A 12,075-nucleotide genomic window follows, 5' to 3' on the forward strand; every position below is an offset into this window, starting at 1 on the left:
GAGTAAATGGAAGGAAGCAAACAAAAAAAATACAGTTCCTCTCATCTGATGATGCCTCTACAAGAAAGAAGAAAGAGTTCCTACTTCTAAGGACCTATGCTAGGATATCAAAAAGAGAATTCATTCTTCTAGGTCTTCCTTAAAATGTAAACCACAACATATCGCGAAGGTACTTTTATGTTTTATCAGTTTTTCACATTTTCATATGGACTTCACCTCAGTCTACAACATTCATTCATTATTCTTTCCCTGATACTTTTACACTACCAAGACGTAAGATATAAGATAACCAGTTTGATTTACAGAATAAGAAGTTATCACCCTGGTTTCCTTGGAAGCAGAACATGGTCAATAGATAACATTACTTCTGGTTTCTCACTACATGTAATGGTTTTTGTAATGCTTATTGCATTCTATTTAGTATTTTAAAAAAACTGCTGGCTAAACTCAAAGCTCCTTCACAGAAGTTTAGGTTAAGTACTTCACAAGTTTTATTTCCCTTAATTCTTAAGATAATATTTGTTATAATGCTAATGTTATTACCATTTTAGTGTTGGGAAAATTGTAATTAAATGCCTTAAGTAGATGACCCAAAGACATACAGTGAGAAAGGAAATGAGGCAAAGTTTCCAAAAGCCTTTTAGCAGTACACAAAAGGTAGGTAAAATCTCTCCATTCTCTTACATTCTCAATTCAATATTCATATTGTCCAAGAAATAATAGCATAGCAATTAATGTCCATGGTGATTGTTTTCTGTTACATTTTGTCTTCAACACAGACTGTGTTGGTGAGATTGGGTTATCATGTAGAGAGTTGAGCTTATAAATTGAGGAAACTTCCAGTTTCCTTTTTAAAAAGTACTAAAACTTTTAAATATTATCATTAACTGACTTTTAAGAATAAAAAACCTAAAAAATTCATATACAATCACCCAAAATGCTTTCAAAGTAGGAAATGTTAAAACAGGACCCTGTGAAGTAAATTTTCTTCTACTTTTGAAATTATTCTGGAAACCTTGTGCTGGATGGTCGCACCTGTAATCCTAACTCCTCCGGACATCTACTCAGGAGCCCGAGATCTGTGGATAACAGTTGGAACCCAATCAGGGCAAAATAAATTCATGAGATAATTTTTCAAAAATTTATTGAACTAGCATAGGGACAAGAATGAAGATGTAGCTTATATAGTAGCTCACCAATCTAGAGAGAAAAGGCCTAGCAAGACCTTGAAGCCGCGATTTCAAATTCTGAGCATGCCAACAGAAATGCAATTTCCTGTACATGCATGCTACTTGCGCGCGCGTGCACACACACACATACACACATACATCCATTCTAAATATCTTCATATCAGTGTTTTGCATTAATTTCTTTGTTAACGATATTATATAAGCAAAATAAAGGAAATAAACTCCTCCCTCTTAGAAAAGTTTTATACTTTTTATTGTAAAAATACTGTACACAGGTGTCATATTTACATGAGCTAGGTAATGAGAACAATTCCTAACAAGCATTGTTACCTCCTCCTTTATTTTTCCCCTACCATTCCTTCCCTCGCACCTCCACAAGTGCACTCCCCTCCCCCCTTCCCCTGTCTAAATTGTAACGTTCATTTTTCAGCATAGTGTCTTGTGCATCTCATTGTTACAATGGGTCAACCTGTAACCCTATTTAGGCATTTTGTTTTTTTCCTTCCTCTCCCCAAATTAGAAGAGCATATATACAAGATATAGGCGCATCAACTTCAAATACAGTGAAAACAGTTGTTATAGCATGGGGAGGAACCTATAAAAAGACATAAAAAATCACATTGCCCATTATAAGTACATTAGAAACAATAGCAAAAAAGAGAAAAATTCTTGTATCCCTATCTTGGATTTCATTTCCCGGAACATCATGTTATCTGGTCATATGGACATACCTTTTGACCTTTTCTGCTTATACTATACATATATTAGTTATTGAAAATTAAGGAAACCATGGGACCTGTGTTCTTTTGGATTTGGCTTACTTCACTTAATATTTTTTCCATATCTTTCCAATTTCTAACAAATTGGATGATGCCATTCTTTCTGATGGAGGCATAGAATTCCATTGTTTATATAAAACACATCCTCTTGATCCATTCTTCTGCTGAGGAGCATCGGGGTTGGTTCCATATCTTAGTTATCTTAAATAATGCTGCAATAAATGTAGATGTGCTGGTAGTTTTTGTATGGTCTTGTTTGTGATCATTTGGGTAAATGCCCCAAAGTGGGATTTCTTGATCATAGGGGAGATCTATGTGGAGTAATTTGAGGAACCTCCATACTAATTTCCAAAATGGTTGAAAAAGTTTACACTCCCACCAAGAATGCAGTAAGGTTCCCTTCTGTCCACATCCCCTCCAGCATCTATTGTTGCAAAACTATGGAATGCTTCAGGAATTTGCCTGTCATCCTTGCGCAGGGGCCATGCTAATCTTCTCAGTATCATTACAATGTTAGTTTATGTGATGCTGAATTGAGCACAGAATATTTTTTATATATAAAGTGTAATTGATTTTCTTAAACTAGGCAATTCAACAAAAAGTAAGTTTAGAAGAATTGTGAAATTTTAGAACCATGTACTTCTTACATAAGCACACATTTAAGAATAATGTCAAGATGGACATGTCAAAAACAAAATAATTCCAGATATTTGGGGTTCAAAAGATGTGTAGGGGAAATAATTCAATTGTTCTATACAAGGCACATGTCATAATGAACACAGCAGCAAGGGTTAAGGGTTGTTAAAAATTTTAGTGTTTTATATCTATTTAATTTTAGGATTATATGCCAAAATTAGGACTGTTTGGCAGGTATAAAATTTTCTATAATGTATTTAAGATTTATGTTAGCAGACGTATAGTACTAAGTATGTACATTTCAGAATTTATAGAAACTTTGTTAATGAGAAGTTGCAAAGCCTTTGTGTGAAGAAGCAGAATGAAGGATTAAGACTTGCTTACTACACAGTTCTTGTTAAAATTTAGGGATTCCTTACTTTATATTTTAGCGAGGAGCAAGAGATGATATAAGCCATAAACAAATAATGAGATGAGCCATAAATAATAACCTTAGTGTGTAACTTTGAAGACTATTCATAGCCTATAACAATCTTGTTGAACATCATAATCTTAGGCGGTTTAAAATGTACAGGAATATGAGAAAATAGAAAATCTAATATGTAGTGCACTTCAAATACTAAAAACACTGGTAATTGTTTTGTTTTTTATTTTATTAATCATTATTTAATTATTGGTTTTCTTTGTAGCATTGTTTTACTTGTTATATAATACAACTTTTTGTTAGTCATCATTAGGAGGTACTTTGAGAAGGTTACTGGGGTGGTCAAACCATTTTTTTTATAGGTGCATGTGAATTTACAACTAGGAAAATTAAGAACAAAATATTTATTAAAAAATGATCAAGTAGAGTCTGAATCAGGAGAGTTGATACATGTCCACAACTAAAATCTTAGCCCTAGGTTGAAGCAACAGTATTACAGAGTTGAGGCCACAAATGTGAGAGACTGTGTTTTGTTTTGTTTTGTTTTATTTTGACTTTGTTGGTCATGGGGCTTGCACTCTGGGGCCTGAGTGCTGTTCCTCAGGCAAGGCTAGCGCTAACACTTGAGGCAGAGCACCATTTCCATCATTTTCTACTTATGTGGTGCTGAGGAATCAAACCCAGGGCCTCATGCATGAAAGGCAAGCACTCTACCACTGAGCCAACTTCCTAGCACTTGAGAGACTGTGTTTTTAAAAAAATCATCTAAACAACATTTTCCTTTTGCTTTGGGTTATATAAGGAAATATATAAATATCTTTTTCTATTTTTGTGAATTGTTGTACTTCTAAATTTATAGTAACTTCAGCCACTTTATCCTTTTCAAAGTCATGAAATATCTCTGAGATTTTGCTGCTGTGAAGATCGTTTTTGCATTTATAATTTCTTCTGAGTCACTTTTATTTTTATCAACATAACTTTATATTTCATGTTGATGGATTACAAATATCAAATACCTGCAAATGTACACATAGAGTCTAAAGATAGCAGTATGAATATTCTCATACAGCTCTTGTTTATCTATTATTCACTTTCAATATTATGATATTTCTCTCTCTCTTTCACTCTGTCTCATTTCCTCTTTTTCTCTTCCATGCCCCATGTCTGCTACTTAGAATTTCTGCTGGGCTACTATTATGCTTCAGGATCTACTAGTTTTGTGGGAACATGAAAGCAACCATTGGTTAACCTTGCATTCTTTAAGAGTTATGACAGTGACATGATATTATTCTTTGCCATTCTAAATGGTAAAATAACATATCTAGGAGTTCCTTTTCACTTTTACTTCTACTATAAATTTTATCTCATAGGAATCATTGGAATGGATAAGATACTTTAACCTGTGACCTAAAATTATTTTTTTTTATTTTTTTAATCTTCTACAAGATTACTTTATATATTTTTAAAAATTTTGTTCTTTTTATTATTTTTTCTTTTTTATTGTGAAAATACTGTACAGAGGGGTTGTAATTACATGGACAAGATAATGAGTACATTTCTTATCAACCATTGTAGCATCCTCCTTTGTTTCTCCTTCCCAGAACTTCCAATCCTCCCTGTCCCCCATATCAAATACTCCCCCCAACCAAAGTAGTAAAGTTCGTTTTTCGACATAAGTACTTGTACATATTAGTGTTGCAATGGGTCCACCCGTATCCTTATTAAAAAGAATTGTTTCCCCCCCCCCACAAATTATATCAACATCAAATACAGTGAAAGCAGGGGTAATACCGTGGGGGAGGGACATCCAAAGCAACAAAGAAATATTCTTTAAATATGTTAGAAAAAATCGCATTAAAAACATTTGAATACATATCTTAGGGTTCATGTCCTTAACATCAACCTATCTGACCTTTTCTGCTTGACTCAGACATATACTAGTTGTTGCAAATAAGTTTAACCATGAAAACTATGTTTCTTTGGGTTTGGCTTACTTCACTTAATAGAATTTTTTCCTAGCCTTTCCATTTCCTAACAAATGGGGCAATGTCATTTTTTCTGATGGAGGCATAGAATTCCATTGTGTATATATACCACATTCTCTTGATCCATTCATCTACTGAGGGGCATCTGGGTTGGTTTCATGTCTTAGCTATGGTAAATAATGCTGCAGTAAACATAGTTGTGCTGGTAGCTTTAGTGTGGTCTTATTTGTGATCATTTGGTGAAACGCCCAAAAGTGGGATTGCTGGGTCATAGGGGAGATCTATGTAGAGTCTTTTGAGGAACCTCCATACTGCTTTTCAACATGGTTGAACAAGTTTACTCTCCCACCAACAATGCAGTAAGGTTCCCTTCTGTCCACATCTCCTCCAACATCTAACAGCCTCTTCAGTAGATGGTGCTGGAAAAATTGGTTAACTACTTGCAGAAAAATAGCTAGATCCTTATATATCACTCTGCACCAGAATCAACTCCAAATTGATCAAATACCTTGGAGTCAAATCAGACAGTCTGAAAACATTACAGGATGGAAAAGGAGAAACCCTAGGTCTAATTGGCACAAGCCAAAATTTCCTTAATAGAGTCCCAGAAACACAACAAATCAAAGAAAATTTGGGCAAATGGGATTGCATGAAATTGCAGAGCTTCTGCATGGCAAAGGACATAGCTAGCAAGATCAATAGAATGTCCTCGGATTGGAAGAAAATCTTCACTAGCCATACAACAGACAAGGGTCTCATATCTAAAGTCTACCTGGATATCAACAAATTAAATCCCCCAACAACAAATCTTCAAAGAAACAACTACCCAATAAATAAGTTACATAGAAACTTCTCTGAAGGTGAAAGAAGGATGGCCAATAGTCACATGAATAAATGCTCAACCTCTCTAGCCATAAAAGAAATGCAAATCAAAGCAACATTGAGATACCACCTCACCCCAGGTAGAATGGCTATAATCAAGAATTTTTTTTCCTTTTACAAGCAACCTTTTTTCTTTTATTATCAGTTAGTAACTACCTGTAATGAAAAAAAGCTATCCTATGGAAAGTAGACCGAAGTTGTTCACAGGGATGGTCAAAAACTAATGGGGGAAGTGAGTACAAAGGATATCCATAATAGATCACAGATCTGCAGAGCAATTTATCATGTACATTTTGTGAGAATGACAATGTGCTAGGAACTATAGATTAAATCACTGAACATCTTATATACATATATATGCACATATATTTATATTTGTATATTCATTTATATATGCATATATGTGTGTATATGCCCTTATGTAGGTTCACTTGCACGTTAGCATACACACAAATACACACATACATATACACATGTAAACGTGCACACATAGAGAAAGATACATAATTATAGCCAACACAAGTTTCACTAGTTGTTGAATATGCCTTAGACGGAATGCTTGGAACCATTTCAAATTTGATAATTGCAATTCTAAGCTATTCCAAGTAGATAAACCTAGGAGATTCTTTTCTCCACTCTTGGTAAAAGGAAGAAGTGAAAGTGTGGCTCAGGTCTATAGATTAAACATAGAGAATTAAAGCCCAGGTAGAGCTCAAGGCCAGGAGTTCAAATCCCAGTACATGCACAATATAAAAAAAAGGAGTCCTTTGTCTTTGAAAAGGGATATTTTTCCAAAAATGAATACCCAGGACAATTTTCAAGTTCCAAAACTCTTCGAAAGGCTCTTTCACATCTTAAACTGATTCCTCTCCTTGATTCACATTATGGAAAATAGGAGTCACACTTCACATTAAAAAGTATATGCATTGTTGAACAGTTCTTACCATTTTTAATGTAAAAGAAGCATGAGAGAGGAATTCACCTCACTTGGGTGAGTTAGGTTTGACTCACTGACAGACTTTTGTAAGTAAATGAGGGTCTGTTTACATGTAAAAAGTCTATACAGATGGTTTCCTAGGAGAGAGAACAAGCTAGCTGTTGTCCAAGTTTGAATCAGAGTAATTTATTCCTATGATATGGAATATCATAGGAAGCTCATCTCATAGAACACTATACAGACAGTAATTTCAAAAGGATGAAAAACCCATTTCTATATTGTAAACAGCCAGGTTTTCACAAGCAAAAAACAGTTTCCTGAGCCAAGAAAATATAAGTTAGAGAAAAAGGGACTGTGTTAAATAAAGGTAATGGCTTAGTGACAGGTGTAAAACTGTTCTGTAATCACAAATAAACTATAAATTTTTATCATGTCCCTAACAAGAATCTCCAAGATAGGCCTTGTTAAATCTGTCATAAAGGACTGGGTTTATGCAATTGTCAGTTTTGTTAGGGTCCAATATCTTCTACATTCGCTTGGGTTGCAATCCGCTCAAACCACATGCAGTGAATGGAAAAACATGCTGCCTTGCAAGGCATCTAAGGGATTTTTGTGCCACTGTGAATATTTATCGTATTTCTTCTTGTAATGATACCTGTCAGTGTGAAGTCCTTTCCTGATAAGAATAATAGTTTCTGTACCCTTTGTTCCACTAACAAATCTCAGATATATAAATTTAACCGTGCGCCCATGGCTCATGCCTATAATCTTAGCTACTCAGGAGGCTGAGATCTGAGGATCATAGTTTAATGCCTGCCCAGACAGGAAATTCCATGAAATATTTCTCACCAGAAAACTGGAAGTGGCGCTATGTCTCCAGCAGTAGAGTTCTTACATTGAGCTGAAGAGTACAGGGACAGCACCCAAGCCCAGATTTCAAGCCCCAGGACTGACCAAAAAAAAGGAAAAACGTATATATGTAGATATGCATATATGATGAGATAAATTACATTTATATATAAATCAATATTTATGATGCACATTTAAAATATAACTAAATAATTGACATATTTATAATATATACATATATTTACATATATAAGCTCATATTATATCTGTATGTTGATAAATATATTTGTAATTAATATCCAAAGAGTACATCTGAAGTTTTTGGGGAAAATGTAGTGTCTAAAGGCTAACTACTGACCCATCATACTTTCAATTATTTTTTTCCAATTAATACAATGTCTGAAGTAATAAGACTGAATGATTATGAAACAGAGTTGTTGTTTTATTCCTTATGATTTTTTGATTAGAAACATCTACTTACTTGGTATGAAACCTACCAAAATGTGATCTTGAAATCACACTCCACAAACTGGACAGATATATCAATTTAGCAACTTACAGGTCTCAAATTTTTATTTGAATCCTGTATCTCACAAAAATTCAGTTTCCTTCGAGTCAACTACATATACAAACATGCCTAGATTTTCATGCTCACATACATCCCCATACTCACATGACATACTAAATGTAACACTGTAGTAAAAAATAATATAGATAATGAAAAAGAACACCTTTGCCAATGTAAGTAAATTTTATTTTTTTAATTCAATGCATTATCTAATACTGATGAAAGAGCAGCTAAGAAGATGTTTTAAATACAAGAGTGTCTGCTTAAACAGCATGTTTCTCATTCCAAACATCATTATTTCCACCTTTCCTTCTCCCACATAAAAAATATAAGTAACTACAGAATTAACCTACATGTTTCTTAATCACTCATTGAAGAAAGAAAGTGTAATATATATACATACATATATACATATATACACAATGATATACTATTTAGCCACAAAGAATAGTGAAATCATATCATCTTCAAGAAAATAGATAGAACTGGAAACCTTCATATTAACGCAATAAGTCTTATTGTGAAAAACAAATACTAGATTTCTCATATGCAGACTCTAGTCCAAGAAAGAAAAATGAATGACCCAGATGTAAAAGATGGAAACTGATTAAATTTGGAAAAAAATGTAAGAGAGGAGATGAAGAGAAACATTGTGGAGTAAATATGTTGAAATATTTCCTAGGTTAGTATAATGACATAATAAAACATAAGTATAAAAATAGGATAATGAAATTTATAAAAGGAAAAAGTTTAGCAAGCTACATTATATGGATGTATGTGTATAACACAATAAAATACTTTGTGAAATTAACATTTGCTAATAAAAAGTCAAAAATGCATTGGAGTTGTTGTACAGTCATATGTTATTTTCCATTTTTTGTTCACATATTTCCCTGATAAAGTAAAAGGAGAAATAGGTTTTGCTCATTTAGAAAGACAATCTTGTCCAATTAGCATAAATATACTCTAGATAATTAATGTCAATATGAAATTGTTAAATTAATTATTGTATTAGAATAATTCCAATGCACTGTTCAAATATTACCCTATAGGTATATACTTTTTGCTGTTTATTGAATAAGTAGTCTTTACTTAATTACTATATGCCATTTTCTGAATGTAGTTTGGTATATGCAACTAGGATATATTATACCTGAACAGGAAATCAATTATTCAAACAGTTTTATCAAAAATGCCTCTAACGAAAAAAAGAGGTAAACCCAAATTATGTATATTTGAAAACAATACTTGCTTAGTCCTCTTCTCACATTCCCGATTCCCTTCTTGAGAATGCTACATTGTAGGGAATTTGTTAACATGTTTTAGAGACATAGGTTGACTTTAAAACAATGAGTTAGTTTATGCTGCATTTTTGTTTACTTTATATCCAGAAAAGCTAAATTCTTACCTTATCATTTTCCTTAGACTTTATACTCAGGTTTCATCTCTGATGGGTGAAAGATAGAGATATAAACATTTTTTAACAGTGGCTAAATTTAGGCTGAGGAATCTATGTACAACTATACTCATGCAGATAGACCTCATCAATCACGTGACCACAATATCAAAATGTTAACCTATGCTTCCTGAAATCATGCTTATGAGATCTTGTGTATTATAAACAGTGGTTATTAGCATTTGTTTTCAAACAACCTCATTTCATGGGTTAGGAACTAAAGTGAGATATTTTACTCAAAATTTAAGGAGGCATCCAAATTTAGTTACCAAGATATACAGCATTTAACACAATGTTTGAAAAATGCAAGATAAAGGAAATAATTTATAAAAAAAAAAACAAAAACGTTTAAAATAAATAGAGAATCAGTATGACTGATTTTTCTTTTACCCCAGCTGCAATATGGCTTGCATGATGACTTTTCTGGTTGTATGTTTAGTTAGGTCTGATATTTAGTTGGAGAAGTTATGTTCTTTGATATATTAATTTGTCAGATTAAAGAGGAAATTAATTCCATGCCAGAGTCAACATCCATAATAATGTTACAGTTGTATTCTACTATTTTGCCAAAGTTTTAAATCAGCTTGAGTAACTTGGGTCTTTTTTGAATCTAACTAAATAGGTATGAAATTTTGTCAGTACTAGATTTTGACCACCATTTATTAAAATATTATTTTCAATTCTCTCTTTTCATGAGATTTTTAATTTCATTTATATAATGTGCTGATTTTTCCTTTAGATAACACATATTCAGTCTTCTAAAAGCAGTGTAATTTGGAGTAGTTTTAAATTATGTACTTCATGTACACTGCTCAGATTCTTTGCATATTTTGCTCTTGATAAGTCAGGAGTATTTAGTTCTCATTATGGATATTTTGGACTTAGTAATTGCATTTCTGAAATTTTTAAGTATGTCATGATTTTTGTGATTTGATACTGTAGCAATTTTTCTTTTAAATATGTACAGATCTTGCTTCACATACAATTACATTTGTTTTAAACAATTTGATTCATTCAAGGGACTTGCTATATTAGGTTCATCCAGATGAATTTAATTATAAATTAGCAAAACCTTATTTCTGAGAGACAGTTATCCTTATAGTTCTACTCAAATTAACATGTATTTGAAGGTTTTGTACTTAAAAAAATAAAGTGGGCACAATATCTTTTTGTTCCTGGTGAAGTTCCAATTTGCTGGTTGTTTTCCAGCTGTGATGACTTCAACATATGTGTGTATTTTATTTCAATTGTTTTGTGTCTATATTTTGTTTCATATAATAGAAAATACAAAAAGAATCAATGATATAGAAGTTTTCCAAATAGAATTCTAAGAGATACTTCAATTTTTGTGACAACTGGGAATAGGAAGATCTTCTTAGTGGAGGGATTAGCAAAATAACAGAGACGTTGTTTGACGTGATTTGAATTTTGCCTCCTCTTGCCTAACTATTTTCAATGGTAATACTTCAAATTCTTTAGTGGAAAGAAAATAATTTTATGTGGATGAACTCAGAATTTTTGGTTTAATTGGGACACACTAAACATTCATATTTGTTTTTTTTGCATTTCTTTTTTTTATTGTGAAAATACCGTACAGAGGGGTTGCAATTACTTGGGAAAGATTATGAGTACATTTCTTATCAAGCATTGTAGCCTCCTCCTTTGTTTCCCCTTCCCATCCCTTCCCATTCATATTTTATTTTTAACTCTAAATTTTTTCCTTAGTTAAAACCACAGATGTGAATTTGTAATGTTAAAATAGCACCTAAAATTTATATGAAATTGTCGAAATTATTTTCACTTCACACTATATGCAATATAGAATGTAATAACAATAGTGTGTGAGATAGTATGTAATAATTGACTTTGGTGAAAATCCATTACAGTGGATTTTTGTGAAATACAGAGTAATGGTAAGAATTATATTTGATTCTATTAAAAAATTCACAGTTACATCTAAAAGTAACTCATAGTTATAAACTAATACAGAAAAAATAAGATTGTTTATTGGAAAAAGCCAGAAGTTTCAATAAGCTTGCTTTTTAAAAAATTGACTTGGATTTGAGCTTTGGTGACTGTAATCCTAGCTACTCAGGATTCTGAGATCTGAGGATCGTGGTTCAAAGCCAGCCTGAGCAGAAAAGTCTGTGAGATTCTTATCTCCAATAAACCACCTAAAAACAAGAAATGGCACTGTGGCCCAAGTGGTACAGTGGTAGCATTGAGCTGAAGAACTGATGGACAATTCCCAGGCCCAGAATTCAAGCCCCATGACCGACAAAAATATTGACATGGATTTTCACTTTATTATTTTATGATTTTTTATGAGTGGTTGTTCAGTGAAAAATGTCATTGGTGTTTACATATTG

At 32.7% G+C, this 12,075-nt stretch overlaps 1 non-coding gene across 1 annotated transcript; it reads right to left on the minus strand.

The window, feature by feature from the left end:
- Positions 1 to 2,403: 2,403 nt before the first annotated feature.
- Positions 2,404 to 2,510, minus strand: LOC122107168. Its single transcript, XR_006147301.1, has one exon. It is a non-coding gene; the product is annotated as a U6 spliceosomal RNA (small nuclear RNA).
- Positions 2,511 to 12,075: the final 9,565 nt, after the last annotated feature.

The sequence above is a fragment of the Dipodomys spectabilis genome, unplaced genomic scaffold (assembly GCF_019054845.1).
Source record: "Dipodomys spectabilis isolate Male_0828 unplaced genomic scaffold, ASM1905484v1 ptg000047l, whole genome shotgun sequence".
Classification (NCBI taxonomy): domain Eukaryota; kingdom Metazoa; phylum Chordata; class Mammalia; order Rodentia; family Heteromyidae; genus Dipodomys; species Dipodomys spectabilis.